This window comes from Falco peregrinus, chromosome 4 (assembly GCF_023634155.1).
Source record: "Falco peregrinus isolate bFalPer1 chromosome 4, bFalPer1.pri, whole genome shotgun sequence".
Lineage (NCBI taxonomy): Eukaryota > Metazoa > Chordata > Aves > Falconiformes > Falconidae > Falco > Falco peregrinus.
In genome coordinates, this window is record NC_073724.1 from 117942047 (window position 1) to 117959653 (window position 17607).

Sequence of the window (17607 nt, forward strand, 5' to 3'; positions counted from 1 at the left end):
GCGCAGCCCGCGGTCCCCCCGGGCAGCGCAGGGGCGCAGCGAGCGCCGGGGTCCCGACCTGCCACACCGGCAACCTCCCCCCCCCCATCCCCCAAGTTTTCACCCTGGGCCACCTGGCTGCGCTGCCGCCCCCCCGCCGCAGGAAGCGGGAAGCCCCGGGCCCGGCTGCCCACCGGCGGGGCGGGGGCGGCGGGGCGGGCCCCCCGCAGCCAATGGCCGCGGCAAGGCGGGGAGGGCGCCGGGGGCGGGCCGGGCCGCCGGGAGGGGAGGGGAGGGGAGGGGCGGGGGCGGGCGGGGAGAGCCGGGCAGCACCTTGCGGCGGGCGGAAGGTGAGTCCCGCCGGGCCGGGCTGGGCCGGGCTGGGGAGGGGGGTTCCTCACTTCTGCTGGACCCCCAAAGTTTGTAAAAGGGTTGAGTGGCCGGTTTATTCCAACGCATTCCACCTCCCGCCCCCCCCCTTTTGTTTTTTTAATTATTTTCTCTTAGGAAGGGGGTACCGAGCCTGCCTCCCCCCTCCTGCCTCCCCGGCTCATTCATTTAACAAAGGGAGTTGCCTTCAGCCCCCGGGCTTTGCGAAGCCGGGGGCCGTTTGGGGCCGCATGCTCGGGGTGCTGGGGCAGAGGTTGGGGTGGGAGTGGGGGCTCAGGCCAGAGTTTCTGCTCAGCACCGCGGCCTGGCTTGGGCTTGGGGTGGGGGGTTGGGGCCGTGTGCTTTGGGTAGACACAAAGCGCTGAGGAGCCGGACCCTTGCTGGGCGATAGGGTGATGCAGCCCCCGGCTTTGTGTGGCTGGTGCGCGGGGATGGAGAGGTGGGAGCGTGTCTTTTAATACCGCCCCCCCCCGCCCGCCCGCCTGTGTGTGCGCGCCTATGAAACCGTGGCTTTTTGCTATTAAAGTACTCAAAAGCAAAGCTGAACTTAGGCTGGTGGGATAATTCAGATTGGAAGGGACCTCAGGAGGTCTCTAGTCGAGCCTTCTGCTCAAAGCAGGGGCTTCTCCCTGGGGAGGGGTGGCAGTGAAGGGACATCGTGAGCAGGGTGGCACCTCTGGGTGCTCCTGAATGCCCCTGAGAGCCCGAAGGAGAGGCAGCGCCAGCAGGACGAGCCCTCAGGGGCTTTAGTGCTTCTCTCTTCCACTGTGCGTGGAAATGCCCCGATCCACAGCTCTCCCATGCCTGCAATCCCTGTTCTTGCTGCTTTTGTTATCCAGAGGGCTTAAAATTCATGATTATTGGGAATAGCCGGCTGTGTGTGTGTGTGTGTGTGTCATGGTGTATCTGCTCCTGCTGAGCACTACTTGATCCTTAGTCCAACATTCCCTCCAGGAGTTTTCTTTAGGAACAAGATTTATAAATAGATGTCAAAACCTGGCTCTTCGGTGGGGACCTGTTACCAGCTGTAAGGCATGTACTTTATGCGGTGATGAGGGATTATATATCTAGCTGTGTGTGTAAGAACAACTGGAAGAGCTGTTCAGTTAGCCAAGCTTTTCAAAGTGAAAGCGGGTATTGTAGCTGGGTGAAATGGCCGTGTTGGGCACAGGCGGAAGAGTGTTTGTTCTCTTTGCTTGCAAATTACTCTTTGTACAGTGGCTCATGGATGCTTTTCGCTGAACTACCTCCCTCTTTTCCGAGCCTGGAGTTTCCTGGTGTTGCACACATTACCTGAGAAAGCAGGGAGCATCTTCCTGTCTGCTGCTCTGACATCTCTTGGTGTGGGTGTGTTAATCTTGCTCGCAACTTTTTAGGATAAGGCTGGAAAAACTCCTCCTTGTGGAACTGTGTGTGTGTGTCTGCTGGATGCTTAGAAATTGCTTTTCCCTGTGCGTTTTCCCGTGGATAAGCCAGAGAAGTGAAGCTCGTCTCTGCACAGAGAACAGAAGGTACAGTAGAAATTTATCTGCGTCTAAATACTGAATCTGTTTAACTATGGACTGCCCCTGTCTTGTGCCATGGGGGAGAATTTGTTCTTAGCTGTACTGTGTAACAAAGCCGGAGTTGAAGACGGGAGACTGATAAGCTGGGTTGGTATTTCGCCTTTCTGAGCCCTGTGGGGAGCAGCTTCTTTAAATGGGATAATGTAACTACCGTTCTTGGACTCGGAAATTAAAGCCAAAAATAAAATTTGAGGAAAATGCTCTTGGACCATGGCAGTGGGAATGCTTTGACTGATTTAGGGGAATATTATGTGCTCTGGATGTTGCTCAGAAAAAAAAGAGTAGGCAAATGTAAGGCTTTTGGTCCATGCTTTTCCATGAATCACAGGGATATTGGGAGAAACATGTGACAAGTCCAGCATAACTACCAGAAGTGAAAATATATTACTTATTTACTGTGTTTCTGTCTGCCTTGCTTGTGCTGGATTAAAAACTGATGCTAGCTCTTTTTGCCTGAGAGGCCAAAGAACCGTTTGATTACTGCTGCTTCTTGTGTATCCTTTTCCAGGTCTGTGCAGGCAGACCTTTTCTCAGCTTTGACTACAAGTGCATGAATTTCACCTAGTTTGCTAACTAGTGTTTTGTTTTTAAATATGAGTGAGCTGCAGTGTGGCTTCTTTCCTTCTTTCTCCCTTTTGTGCCCCTGTCTCACTTCCTTGATCTGGGAAGTTTTCTAATTTCAAAAGCTAGTTGCTACAGTCCAGTTCCCTTATATCCTTAAGAGAGTACAGAACCACCTAGAGCTCAAACAGACTTTTCCCAGTAGCAAAATACAGAAATGACCTGGAGCTCCACCCTCAAAGTGATCGGAGTTTACAGTTCATCCTGTCAACAGCAGATAACAGAAGCAAATTGACTTTGTAAAGGATCTGACCATCTTCCTGAGGAGGTACGAGAAACAGACTGAAACCAGGCAACTAAAAACTAAAGCCATGTTTGCTTAAAGCCTGGTCGATGTTAGCCGTATTACAGGTAGAAGAATGTATCTTATTGGCTTTTTACCTCTATGGGAGGGCAAAAGAATATTGTGTGTCAGAACTGTGTTGTGTGAAAGAGCCTTTTTCTGCACCTCGCAGGGAGCTAAACTAATTTTCTTAGCCTGATGTCTTGGCCTGTTACGGGAATTGGGGAGAATGTAAGCATGTTCTGCTTGATACTGAGGGCTTGTTCTTAAGGCGAAAATAACTTGTCTAGTGTGTCACTCTCTGTATGCGCTTGCACAGCTCTCACCTGGGAGGAACTGCTTTGCACCCCTGTTCCCAGAGATGGGAATGGCAGGGTCCGTTCCCTTTGGCGGCAGCAGGACTGGGACTGTCAGCAGATGCTCGCTTATGTGGCACGTAAGTCACTGCGATCAGTTCTTCACTCCTAAGCAGAAGGCATGTGATGCTTTTTAGGAACGAACAGCTTAAAAATGCCTGATGCTGCTTATGCTAACCAGGTCTTTACTTAAGCTTAAGTCCAAGCTTGAAATTCCTGAGCTTGGGTGCGGCTGTGCACTGCAGGTGTGGATGTGTTGGCTGTGGGGGGTAACGCTCAGCGCTGCCACTGGTGATGACTGCTCCTGGCTTTGTGCAGGACAGCAAGCTTCCTTTTGTCCTGTCCTTCCTCAGGCACATCCCCAGAGCCATAGATGGGAGTCTTTGGCTCTTCCCATGCTCTGTCTCCTTTTCAGCATGTGGCTGAACATGGAGTGCGTGTCACAGTTTCGGGGTCTTTCGTGGGATTCACTTGATCAAAACATGGATGCTCAGAGCTGAACAAGTTCCCCCCAGGCTCCCAATATGATCAGTAGAGAAGAAAAGATGCTTTTAGGATGTGGTACATATAATTCTCCAGTAGATGTTTTAAAATGGGTCACAGAGCTGCACTCTAAAAATGCTGATTGCTCTCTGTAGTCACCCTGGTCTCCTCTGTCTCCCTTGCTTTGTGTTGTACATGGCAGCAGGGAACTGAGAGGACTTACCCCTTACTCCTCTCACTGTGGGGATGCAGGCAGGCAGCACTGCTTACATATCCACTGGCAGAACCACTGTAGTAGCATAACTTTCACCAGTTCCCTTCATTTTATCACTTGTTTGTTGGGGTGGGAGAAGGGGAAACAAAAAAGCCATCTGATTAAGTGCATTTCCAGGGGAATTTGCAGAAAATTGGAGGTATTCAGTTCTGGTTTCTGTACTAATATACTTCTGGTGAATTGTCTAGAATAGCTGTTCAAACTGGCCATCCAAGGGTGTTTCGGTTTCTAGTCGTATAGTGATGATGGCCTTGCTCTATCTCTTGCATCTAGTCTGAGATGCAGGTTAAACAATAACTTTCCTTCTATGGTTCTTTCCTTCTTGAGGTCTATGCTCTTTGGACCTGCTATATAACTGGTTTATCTCACTCTTAAGCTGATAGAACGACTTCAAGGCAGTTATATTTCCTGCTTCCTGTCTAGAATCAGTGAAGTGGTGGCAAATCAGACATCTTTTTATCATCTTAGGTTTAAAAAAAGGAGGAGAAAAAGAAGTTAATGGTATAGAAGAAAGGTCCTAATTTGGGAAAATTGGGCCAAATCAGAAGACTGCAGAAGTAGTAATCAAATGTGCTTTCTGAAAAGAAGTGATTGCTCCTACAGTAACCCTTTGGGATCCCACTTATCATGTGAGAGGCAAGGCATGTAATGTATTGTGACTGCCTTGAAGTACATGACAGCTAGCTGCAAACATCTCCTTGGTCTAGGTGGGCTTCTAGCTGTGGGGACGACAAGAAAGTGGTAAGTACGTGCTGCGTGCTCGTGTGGCGTAAAGCCTTGTTTCGTGCCTTTTTTTCCCCCCTCTTCTATTTCCATAAATTCACTCCATACCTGTAATCTAAATGGAAAATGGGGGAGGAAAATAATTACTATTTATATTGTGTGTGGTTTTGGGACAGGGGATGTTGTCCAAGTTTACCTTAAAGCTTCGACTACTGCTTTTACGAGCTTGATGCATGTAGTTACAGTGTGTCTGTCCATGGTTTACAGCTGATGGCATTTGATGACTTTACAGATGGCAGCAGAGAAAGGGAAAATCAAATACGAAAGGTTAGGGGACAGTTTAATAGACTGGCTTGCCAAGGTGCCACAGCACCACTTTGGGACTTTGAGTTACTGCCGCCAAGCATTTGTAAGGCTTTGAACTATCAATATTCTTAATGACTCTTAAGTGGTGCACAAATATTTTAGATGATGCCTTTCTTACAAGACAAAGCCCATTTCTCAGGGCTTATGTTCTATTTATGAAATAGGAGTCAGTGAGAAATATTTTTATTTGAACTGGTGTCTTGCTCCATGTGTGTTTTCTCCTCATTTACATATAGAAAGCTTAGTGTAATGTGAAATACCTTATCACTGCACCTACATATTCCCAAATGCATGTTCTCTGCTGATGTTAAAATATGAGTCGCTTGGCCACTTAACCCAAACTCTGCAGAAAGAGAAGTGATTCCTTTTGTCAAACTCGGATTTAATTTCCTCAGCTATTGATAAGCGAGCACTATGCAGTTTCCCTGACAAGTTCAACTTAAAGGCTTTGTGCCAGGATGAATCTACCATTTGCCTTTAGTAGAATTTTAAGAATGCCTTATTTCAGCCATGCTTTGCAGAAGCTGGAAGTCACAACTGACTGTAGAACTCGTGTGCCTCCATAGTTCAGAGTCGTTTGGGATGAAGGAAGAGCTGATTTCCTTCAGCAGCAGAAGGGAGGGATATTCCAAATGCCTTTCCCGATCCTCCCTATGCTGTTGCATTCATTTCAGCTCTAGGCCCTGTGCTAACCTCTGTGTAAGGTGCAGTGTGTGTTTGAGGCCATCACTGAGCTCTGTAACCCCAGTGTGTGTTGGGGGGGGTGTGTGTGTGGCGGGAATGAAGCCAGGCTCATAACGTATCCTTTGCTTTTCTAGTTCATTAAACTGCTCACCTGAGTCTGAACTTTGGGGTTCCATCCTAATACAAGATAGACTTAACAGTCAGGTAACAGCTGCAAAGACCAGGGAGTGCATAGCACAGAAAGGAATTAGCAGCAAATGGACACATCAGGATTTGAAATGTAATATTGATTAGTTCATTAAAATTAATAAGACACTCAATTATAAAACTCCCATCACATTTTGCAGTTCTTCTGGAAATAGAACAATTTACGTGTCCTTATCCTTTCAGGAATACCTCACTCAAGACAAATTTTTATGTAATTTTCCTTTGCAAGTCACAGAACCTGTTAACTCTTAGTGGAGGCCATGTTTGACTGTTTTGTTTAGTGAAATGTTGTTTTTAATAGATTGGAAATTGTGGTCACAGTATTACATACTAAAAAGTTGCTTTAATTGAGACTGATCCAAATTAGTGTATAACTGGACCAATGTCACTGTAGTTAGGGTCAAAAAATCAAAAGGCAGATATTCACATACTGGCTAATTTTTAGCAAATCGGACCAATCTGTTTCAAAACAAACCACGTAGAGGGGAAACCCTATGATTCAAGCTCAGGAACTCAAGGAACAAATTTGTGAAAGGGAACGTTGGTTCATAAAAAGGAAAAGTGTCATGTTTTTCCTAATTCTTGAGAAATATGTATATGGCCTCCATAACACCGAAATGTGATTTTTCAGGCTACAGATTTAATTGCTTTGCGGAACCTTAAATGATTTAAAGCTGGGTTCCAAAGTGAATCTCTATGCTTTACTAAGTATTGTAATTTGTTAAATAATACCTTTAATAAAGGATATGCTTGAGAGAGTTTGAGCTATTTGACTCATGGTACTTCTTGCTGAAATGAGAAATTCCTCTAGGAATACTCAATTTCCGTGCAAGAGAGAGACTGGAGGAAGATCAAGATGTAGAACAAAGATCCTGGAATGATTGTTAAGTGGATGGCACTTCTCATGGATGTGGTCACTGCTAATTCTTTTTTCCACAGAAGTTTGATTGAATTTTCTTGCCACACTGCCCAGGAGAGCTGAGTCTCCCGTTTAACCACAAAACCTTAACCGCAAGCTTATAGTTCGCATCCCTGTTATGCCCTGCCGTTGTGCTCATCTTCAGTCACACGTTAGAGTAAGATGTGAGTCCGATTCAGTGTTACTTCTCTGGCATTGCCATTGTGGCAGACTACAGGTGATAATGGAAAAGCTTTGAGAGCCGAACTCAAAGGAGTTGCTTAGAAATGAAAGGTGGTAATGCTGCCTAGCTGTTCATCAAAACCATCCGCTTTCTGATAATCAAAGTAAATGGTAACGTTCTTTGGTAAAATGTATGCATGCTGTGGGTGTGTGTTAAGGTGTTTGATGCTTTCTGTTAAGCTCCAGGATTCTGGAGATGTGAAAGCTATGCAAAAATCTGTGTCATATAAAAGAGACTTCTCCCACTCCTATCTGTAGAGAGAAATGACAGAATGTGATCCAAGTGTGCCTTGAAGACTTAAATAATGAGATTTAACTACACAGAGGCTTTGGTTTGAGCCTCCAATTCCTAATTTTTTTGGGGAAAGTAATGGTATCTACTGCATCTTAACAGTAAGTTATTAACATTATAATGAAATTGTCCAGAATCATGGAAATCTGTACTGAGTACCTTACAGAAAGCCAGAGAAGTTGCGAGGGGAGGAAGGAGAGGGAACTGTAGCACCAGTTACAAGTGTTGCATCATAGTTATGTTGAGCTAATAAAAAAAGAAATCTGTATTAATTTCTGGCTCATCAAATTTCTTGTTGTTGCATCAGCCTATATGTCTTGGTAATAAGGTGTCTGGTAAAAATTGCAATCTCTTACTTCTGTGTGTCTTATAAATTTTTCTACACAATTCTGACTCCCTTGGTATCAGAGAGGATGAATAAGAAGGCTGTACCAAATGCACAGAAAGCAGCAGGAGTCTTATCCACTGCTAGGCCACTGCCAAAAGAGTCTGAAAGAGTGGGCCTAGAACTACTTTTCCATGCTTGCTTTAATCTCTTATTTTCCTAAACCAGATTCTGAGGGGTGTGAACAAAATTAACCTGACAGTTTATCTTGACAAAGTTGTAACCTCCAGCGCCAAACCACTGGCTCTCTTTCCACATCTGGGGCCCCTGACAATCATGTGAAACTTCACTTGTGGTGTCTATGTGGGAACTAAATTTGGTATTTTTCCTGTTTGTTTAGTTTCTTTTCTCTCCCTCTGGTCCTTCTTTACGTCTCTTAAAGCCTGGTTTGTTTGTTTTCCTTTTGCCTTTCTACAGAAATGTTGTTCATCTCCCACATATCTTGACTTGCCCTGGCCACCCCTAAGACTGATGAAAAACAGAATCCTCATACACCTGTGATCCCGAAGATGCCAGGCAAATACAGATGAACCGTGGGGACGTAAAACAATTTGTCCTCCACCTCAGTAAGAAGCAGCCTCTTCGGGGCTTGGCAGGAGGATGAAGTTTGGCTAGGGGCAGAATCCTTAGCCTCGTTACCTTCCTCTCTCAAGCAGGTAGTTTTGCTGATGAGATATCTGGAAGTACTTAAATACACAGACTTCATTTAGAAAAGCCGAGGAGGTGAGGGTAGGGCTGGGAATGGCAAAAGCCGGACTTCCAGCCAGAAGAAAAAGCAAGAAACTCAAGATTCCTTCAGGGCTTTCCTGAAAGCCAGAAAGTAGAACACAACCAGTATATCTTTCTGTGTAGGCTGTCTTAAAATGGAGGCAGACGGTTACAGGCGGTGTTTGAATTCTAGGTTCAATAAAGGCACATCCTTCAGTTAGGCAAGGCAAAACAGTGTCATTTGTTAGAATTCAAACCCAGTATCTAAATGCCTCGATGACTTGTCATCAAGTGACTCACTGCGCTGTCATAGTAGAACTTCTGACTTTCACATGAAAGTTATACTTGCTGAAACAGCGTCCTGCCAGCTCGTGTTAACAGCCCCCCCTCCCAAACTTGTCTCCAGTTCAGTCACAGTGAGGGGACAGGGCAGGAGAAGGCGGCAAGAGCCGGTTAAATGATCAGAAGTCTCATTACCTCTTCCTTGTAGACTTCTAATTGCCCCCTTTTTCATTTTTCTGTGTGTCTCTGAAACAAGTCCTTGAGTTGCAAAAGAAAAACATTCAGAAGTGATGAGCTGGCCGTAATTGTAAGAATTAAGTCATTTACTTGGTCCATCCAAAAGTGTCTTTTCTTGCGTGCAGTGTTGTCTTTTAAAGTTATTGGCTACTTTAAAAAAATGCCAATGTTGAAATGATCTCAGCTTGTTCCCTTTACCCCTGCAGCTTAATAGGTGATCATCAGGATCATGGGGTTTGTTTTGTTATTTTTGTCTTTTCTTTAATTCATATAATCAATTTCATTTTAGATGCCCTTTGCTTTTTTTAAGGGCCAATCCTTTCTAATACTAGGTACATCCTGCAGGAGCCCTTCCTGCCTTCTGATCCAATGCTTACTCATCCTGGGACCTAGTCCAGATGCCACCAACAGTGCTTGTGTGGGCTTTTTTTGTTTATTTCAAAAACGTTTTGTCACATGCTGACATGCAGCAGCACTAAATGCATGTGTGTAGTTCAGGAAGTAACTGTGCTGGAGATTTAAAGGATCTCACCTGAGCAGCAAGTGGCTTTCTGCTCTTAACGTCGTACCTGTTTCTGTCATCAAGCTTTACATTTAGTATTACAGGGGATGCCGTGCATATCTGATGATGTTCGCTTGCTCTTTGAGTCCCACCCAGTTATTTTGGCTCAGTAGCGAGGAGCAGTGACTTCAACAAGGTGATCTCATTTGACATGTGGTATAGTTGTGTTTGTTTTTGAAGACTTGAGATTCTGGTCCATCTGCGCTTCCTGTAGCTATAGGTAAGTCATCTGAAATCCAGTAGGATGAGCATGTGTGATCTCTGTAGTCTGTCTTCCTCCTTTCCCAGGAATTCACGCACTTTCCTTCTGCAGTGGAGCTCTTGTTAGCGTTGTTTTTCTTCTCACTGGGATGCGAATGGGGTGAGCAGTGAAAAGCTTCTGTATAAAGCATAACCTGTGCTAGTTTCGGCATAGAGACTGTTTGACCTCTCCGCAAGATCCTAAATTCCTAATGAACTAACTACAGATTTGGAAGGAAAGAGTCTGTGGTTGACTGCATTCTAACAGATGAGAAGCTTGTGTCTTCCTTTTTTTCCAGAAACGAGCCCCTCCCCCATCACAAAACTATAAAGCAAGGATGTGGCTGTTGGCAGCTGTTTTCCTTTTGATGTGGTCAACTCAAAATTAATATTAGAAGTGTAATTCTGAACTTGCATTTTCTTGGAGACCAAATGCGTGATGAAAGGACAGGAGAGTTCTCTCTCCACCTGCTGGGAGTGTGCTCTTTGCTTGAGTTTTTTTGGAGGCTGTGATCGGGGGATGAAGCTCGACACAGCTGAGCTTCTCATGGCACGCAGCCATCCAAAGGCAAGGGTTCTTTTCCCTTTCAGCACTTGGCTGTGAGCTGACCTGGCAGAAAACTTAACAGAGCTGTATGAGTGAATGTAGCTGTGGGGTAGTACTAGAGATCACGGAGCTGTCTGTAGGTTGAAACCTGGATGTAAGGACTGTAAGACATATGGCTAGATCTGGTGGCTTCTCAGAATTAGCTCACAAGTTAAGTGCCTTCTAACTCCTGAAAGATGACCCTCTTATTACAGTATCTGCTGTATACTTGTTATTTTGGTTATTTTGTTCTTACCAACTTCTCCCCATGCTCTGTGAGCCTCTAGCACCTGCCTGGTAAGGTTCTGCTGGACCTGCTTATGCTTCGTATCTGAAAGTTCTTGGTACCAAATGGATTTTGACTCCTCTCTAACTGGCTCTCTGTGTTTTAATAAATGTATTTTGGAGAAAGCCTGACAGAAAATCACAGTGTGTTTCTCCCCACTCCTGTGGTCGTGGTGGTGTTCTGGATCCTCTGATTCCATGTGGAAGCATGAAGCCTGTGATCCCTGTTCATGCTGTGTAGGGACTTCCATGCTTTGCCTAGTGAGTTTTTTGTTAGTGTAGCAGAGCACTTTTGGGATTCTCATATCACCTACCTCCATAATGTCTTGTGTTGTAGATATATATATATATATATATATACACACATATACACATATGTTCCTTCAGTCTTGAAAAGAGGAGTGAGAATTGGAAGGTTGTTTTTTCCCAGCAGGTTATAAGCTGGGCCCAAACTTCTTGCTGGTGCCCAGCTGGCACTATAGTTCAATCCAAGACAGAATTAAGTTGCTAGTGCCAGTCACACAAACATTATTAAATAATCCTGCTCTTTTGCTGTTCTACTTCCACCTTGCAGTCCTTCAGGTCATAGTCAAAGTGCTATAGCACAGGAATCCTGTCTTGTACCAATGCTTGGTGGCTTATTCAAGGAGATGCTGAGATTCCTTGCAACCTTCTGCCTAAATGGTGCCCGTAAAGGCTCACAACATAAAACACAACTATGCTGGTGAAGTAATACACTGTCTTGTGTCCTGCAGGTGTAAAGGGCAAACACAGAAGCAGCAGGTACAGGAAGGAACAGGAAAACACATTTCTGCTATAGCATAATGTTGCTTTATCTCAGAATGCCCTGAAATACATACAGTATGGCAATATTTGTGCCTCAGAATTCGTAGCCAAGATGGAAAACCAGATGACAAATTTTCATGCTGTCAGGATCTGTGCAGCAGGTATTCGGTAAGATCTGCTGGGCATGAAGGAACAAAAAAACCCCTTATGCGTTGTTGTTTTCCCTGTCTTCCCCACCCCCCACCCCCCCTTTGTTTTTTTCCTTCTTTCCCTCCCCCCCCTTCCCTGACCTCGGGACATAACTCTCTCAGCAGCCTATGGGTTTCAGTGGGAACGTCCAGGCACTGTCTTAGCACTTAGAGAGCCTAACCTTGAGAACAAAAGTAGAGTGTTTAATGTGGTTACATACTAAAAGATGTGGGTAGGCATCTAGTGGGAATCCAGAAAGCGCGTGGGTGCTTGATTCCCTCGGAAACTGTTGGGATTTGGCACCTAAGCTGGTAAAGTATTTTTAAAAACTCTCAAGTATCTTTTGGAGAATTGGGTCTGATGTTGCTAATCAGTGAGGGGTGGGGGTATTTTTTTTTTCTGAAGTAATTGCTGCCTTTGATCCTTGTTACTTTCTAGCAGATAAACAGGAGGAAATTGAAGGAAAGCAACAGAGATGACTTTGGGGCTGGAGGGACTGACGCAAGAGGAAGATAAAAGAGCTATATACTTGTGTAGTTTTTCTAAAATGAGGAGGAGTGCAGGACTGTTTATGGGCTTCTGAAGGGCATAAATGCCAAGGAATGGAGGGTGTGGAAGAAGGAAACTTTCAGTCTTCACTCTGCAAGTGCCTGTGCAGGCAGGTAACTTCACACACAGCCTCACTGAAAGGAGCGTTTTCATTCAACTTGTGTTACTGGGATGTGCTGGTGAGGAACAGACAGGCAGCAAGGAAGGTGCCAGCTTTTAGTACTTCAGCCAGGATAAAACATTTAAATCTGCAGTTGTTTGCACCTCGAATTGCCTGGCATCAATGTCATCACATTGCACAAAAGTTACTTTCCATTTGTGCCAGCTATCTCTATCAGGAGGAGCCTAGACAGAAACCCTGCTTCAGGCCCTGGTAGCTCGGGTCCCAAACTTGCATTGTTAGTGCTCAGATCTCCATCCTGTATCACAGTGGAGCTGGCTGCCACGGTGACACGGTTTAATCCCACTGATCTCTTTATGGTATCTGAAACTGCAAGCAGGAAGGAAAGGCAGGGTGGCAGCCCAGCCCAGGCACAGGTTGCTATGGGGGAGAGCGGGCACAGTGAGTAGGTGAAACAGTCTGTCTTGGGACTGCTCTTCTGAGATGTTAGGGCTTTGCTTTTTATATCCATTAGGACATAGATATTAGATAAATTAGAACATAATCCATTAGGATTAGAGTATCGTGGGGAGTGCTTGGTGACACCTTGGGAGGTGTTAAAAAGGTTACTTGGTGTTGATAAAGCCATAGCAGAGAATAGCAACTGCTGAAGGTACGGGGGACATTCCCACACCAAGTGCACCTTTTTGTGGCCAATAAATCAGAGAAACAAATTTGAGATAAATGCAAAAGGAAGAATTCAGACCGAATAGATAAGTTAGATTTTATTAAGTCACCAGGGCTAGATGGCGTTCAACCAAGAGTCCTGACGAACTTGAATGTGAAACTGCTGAACTGCTGGCCAAGCTGTATAATTTATCACCACAGACAGTCGCTGTGCCAGAGGACTGGGGAGCTGCTAGTGTAACTCCCATCTATAAAAAGGGGTCTGGAGGGGATCCTGGGAACAGCACACCAGAGAGTCGTGCTATCAGGAATGGAAGGGTCTGTAATAAGGATCTCTGAATACACGGATAAATGTTAATTGTTTGGAAAGAGTTAATGTGGCTTCTGAAAATGAAAATCCTGCTGCCCTACCCCATGAAGTTTTGCGGGGTGTCAGTAAGAAAGGCTTAAAGTGAATGCAATATATTTGGATTTTCAGACAGTCTCTGTCAAGATCTTAAGCTCTTACAAGTTTGGAGGAAAGGTTATTTTATAGTTTGAAAGCCACATGAATAATAGGAAGTAAAAAATTTGGGATAATTTCACTTTTCAGGACGGGGAGGGAAACACCACTGCAGCAGCAACCAAAAAGCCACCATCCTCATCAGGAAAGGGATGAGCGATACCATTTCCTTTCAGTGTAAATGACTGTTGCACCCATATATTGTATGTGATGTGCAGTTCTGGTCTCCACATCTCCAAAAGGACACAGTGGTATTGCAGCTGCAAGGGTCAAAGAGATGGGCTGCCTTCCAAGGAGGAGCTAAAATGGCTGGGACTCTTCCTTTTGAGAAGGAGGGGAGGAACGTGGATGAGGTTTAAATGATTAAGTCAGCAGGTAAAGCTGAGTATGAAACATCCATCAGCTCCCATGCTATCACAGCCAGGGAACTTTTGATACAACAAGATGAGCTTTGATTTTAAAATAGCTGAAAGTGCATGCTAGTGTAGTGGAGAAGAATTGGTGCTTGTGGCCTCAGAATAGGTGGAATTTGGTGACAACAGGCTTTGCGGTACTCGCCTGTGCAGAGCAAAGCCTACATGCATTGCCTTTGCAAGAGAGTCTGCATGACCCTTCCTTTCCCCAGGGCTCTCTTCCACAGCTTTTCATAGGAAGTGATTATCCAGGTGGCTGGCAAGCGTTAGACACTCCCTTGTGTGCATGCTGAGATATTTTTTTTTAATTATAAGTGACTTATCCCTCATAGGAGTGATTTTTTTTTTTTTTAATGCTGCCTTCAGCAGGGTGTGCATGTGAACTTTATTTTAATTAAGGGTGAGGAATCTGTTTTACATAACTATATCCCAGATTCTCATGAGAGAGTGAAAACAGCCCTGAGGGACTGCTGAAGAGGCCAGTGAAATCGGTTGCCTCACTGATGGGAGGCCTGATTCTGATCTCTCTTCAGTTCTCTCTACCTGTGGGACTTGCTCTGGGCTGGCTGACAGCCAGAGGGGTTGAATCAATGCAAAGGGACTGACTTCTCACAGCTTTATTTTGGGCCACTAACTTGTGGTTCTGGGCAGATACAGGGGTGGCAGCTGCAGCTCTGCCCGAGGTTCTTGTCCCTGTAGTGGGAATAATCAAACGGGATGTGAATCTGCTTCCAAGCCCTTTCAGCCACGGCTTGGTGCTGGTTCAGACAACTTCTGCCACTATGCCTGGTGCCAGGGTATTAATTGCAACACTCCATTCACCCACCTCTTTGGAACAGGGGCGCATGTTGCAATCAAAGTCTGGTCCCCCCCAGTTGAGTTGCTTCAGATTTAGTAGTAATGCTAGTGGGATTGGGTCAAGGTGATTCTCTGAATCTTCGAGAATGAAAACAAATTGCACTGGAAGTCACAAACCAACCTTTTAGAGCTGGTTGTGTATTCCTTGTTTTTGTTTTTTACATGCTGTCAACTAAAATTTTATTTGAGTTGTAAAGCCTGGAAGGGACAGGGAGCAGATGAGTAAAATGTTTCTGTGCCGTTAAGGTGGGAAAATCCAGGGCATGTGCATGGTCTTCTGTTTGTTTAGTGTTTTTCTCTTAAGAAAAAAGAAGGAATAAAGGTGTTAAAACTCTATTGTTGCAGTACTGGCAGCAGGGTATATAAATAAAAGAGAATCTCTTTCACTGTGCACAAAGAGAAATATGAAAACCAAACCACAAACTCTGTAAAGATACTAATTAATTATTTGAGTAAACCCTGGCAGGTTGTTAGCATCTGGTGCTTGTTTACAGTGGCTGAAGTGAGCATCCCTTTCAGCAAGTCTTATGTACTGGTGGTAGTTTTACTACCCTGTTATCAAAGTCTCAGTGTAGTGTTGAAGAAACTAAATTGTTGATAGACTGCACAGTTGCGACCTTGTGGTGTCCTGCTGAACCTGGTGGTGGCCAGCAATTTCTGAAGTAAAAACCCTGGAGAGTTTTCGGCATGTCTGTTTGTTTTATCCAGTGATACAAAGGGCAGATACCTTTCCTTTTTACTGTGTTAAGCCAGGCTCAAACACCAATGTCACTGAGTGATGTCCATGTTGCTTTTGTTATACCTCTGTTCTTTGCCCTGAGAGCTGTCTCTAGAGAATATCTAGATATTTGGGTTCTCTTGTCAAAATAAGTTGTTGTCTTACATGAATCGGAGGAAACTTTTGATGCTCAACTGTTTAATGTTTTATTGAAGTGGCAGTTCTTGCCGTCAGTCTGAAAAGTATTTGGACTTAAAACTGATGGGAAGTAACCAGTGATGCTGGGGCTTTGCAGTTGTACGGAGCTGATGGGCATCAGCCATCAGTCTCCTATGAGAGGAGGAAACACTTCGGAGGACCAGATCAGCAGAGATGGGGCAAAGACAAACTGCCTGGAATAGATGTTCTTCAGGTGTTCAGTGGAGTGATGGAAATGAGTGCACTTTCACTTTAGGCAGAGAGGAGTCTGACGGTCATGTCACAACTTGGGTGTGCCTTGCTGTGGGGTGAGTGCTTAGGTTGGGGCATGTGCATCTAGGGGAGGTCAGCAGAGATTCAGTCGGGTGTCACATGGGGGAAGCGGGGAACAAGGGCCATGTCAGTCATGTTGAGGCTGAGAGAGTTGGGCTTGTTCAGCCTGCAGGAGAGAAGGCTCCAAGGAGACCTTAGAGCAGCTCCAGTGCCTAAAGGGGCCGATAAGGACGCTGGAGAGGGGCTTTTTACAAGGGCATGCAGTGACAGGACAAGGGGGAATGGCTTTCAACTGAAAGGGGGGAGATTTAGATTTAAATTAGATATAAGAAAGAAATTCTTTACCACGAGGGCGGCGAGGCGCTGGCCCAGGCTGCCCAGAGCTGCTGTGGGTGCCCCATCCCTGGCAGGGCTCAAGGCCAGGCTGGACGGGGCTGGGAGCAGCCTGGGCTGGGGGGAGGGGGCCCTGCCCCTGGCAGGGGGGTGGGACTGGCTGGTCTTTAAAGTCCCTTCCAACCTCAACCATTCTATGACTCTATGTAAATCTGAGAGGGTGTGCTGAGGGCTTTAAGCATGTCAGAGTGCAGAGAGTATAGAGAAATTTCTGATGACAAAATGGTTTTCCAGAGAGAGGGTCCTGAAATGAAAATTCCATCCCTGGTATAGGTGGTCAGAACAAGAACAGCATAAACTATGCCAGGACCAGTGATCAAAATCTCTGCTTCATGCCACTCGGGCCCTGCAGCAAGCAGGATGAAGTGTTGTAATCACTTGATAGTTTGAACCAGGAACAAACCTGTGAGGTTTATTCAGGAGGAAAGGAAAAAGAGAGTGAGCAGTGCCAATGTTCCTGATGGGGGGAGGCTGCACAGGAGATGGGCGAGGATGGCAAGCACTGCCAGCTCCTGCTCCACTCTCTCTGCGCTGTTTCCATTCTGAGTGTGGTACCAGAGCCAGCAGTTTCCCTGGCAGCCTGCCGCAGCTGGCAGATCCCTGCTCTCTGCCTTGCTCTGGAGTCGCTTGCAAAAGTCACAGGGGGTTGGAGGGTGGCAGCAGAAAACTCGGAACCAGAGCAGGACAGGACAGAAGTCTGGAAACCCACATGGTGTTTCTCCTCTGCTGTAAATGTGTGAACTTTCTCAGCTCACTTAGTGTCCTCGGTTTATACATGGGTAGTGGAGCTATTGGGCACGTTCAGGTATTCTGTGTTACCCAGAAGAAGCTGTTCTTCACCCACATCAGTAACGTTTTGTCACCAAGTAGTGTTTTCTGGAGGAGTGATTTTCTGTGCATTGCTTAAAATTTAGAAGAAGATCCTGAAATTTTATGAGCCCCTAGTGTAAGCAGAAAAAGTTGGCCGAGGGGTTGGGGGAGTATTACCCTTTCCTGCAGAAACCATTGCTCATTTTCCCTTTGAAAACAGTTTCAGGGTATTTTTTTTATTCCAAGCCTTTGTTAATTCATTATGCAGAGAAACAGCAGATAGCTGGTTCTTTTAGAAAGCTGCACAGATTAGAAGACACTTGAATACATAAGCCACAAGCAAAGACGTAAGAACATCCAAAGGAATAATAAATGTGAAGTGTGATGCTTTCTGGACTGCTGCACAGCTGTGAAATAATGGGTGAAGTGAGCTTTTTGCCCTCACAGATCGCATAGATCTGCTAAACCTCAGTACTTGTGAG

General features: G+C 45.4%; 1 protein-coding gene across 3 annotated transcripts in view; it reads left to right on the plus strand.

Annotated features, from left to right (window-relative positions):
- The first annotated feature begins 310 nt into the window (after positions 1–310).
- PAK1 (p21 (RAC1) activated kinase 1) overlaps positions 311–17607 on the plus strand; it is a 73567-nt gene continuing 56270 nt past the window's right edge. For 2 of the 3 annotated variants that reach the window (XM_055802300.1, XM_055802304.1), the window contains exon 1: positions 311–329. The gene's annotated coding sequence lies outside the window, so the exon portion shown is untranslated. Of the gene's footprint in view, positions 330–1598; positions 1881–17607 lie in introns of those variants that run through there. The other variant, XM_055802296.1, reaches the window with a different exon arrangement.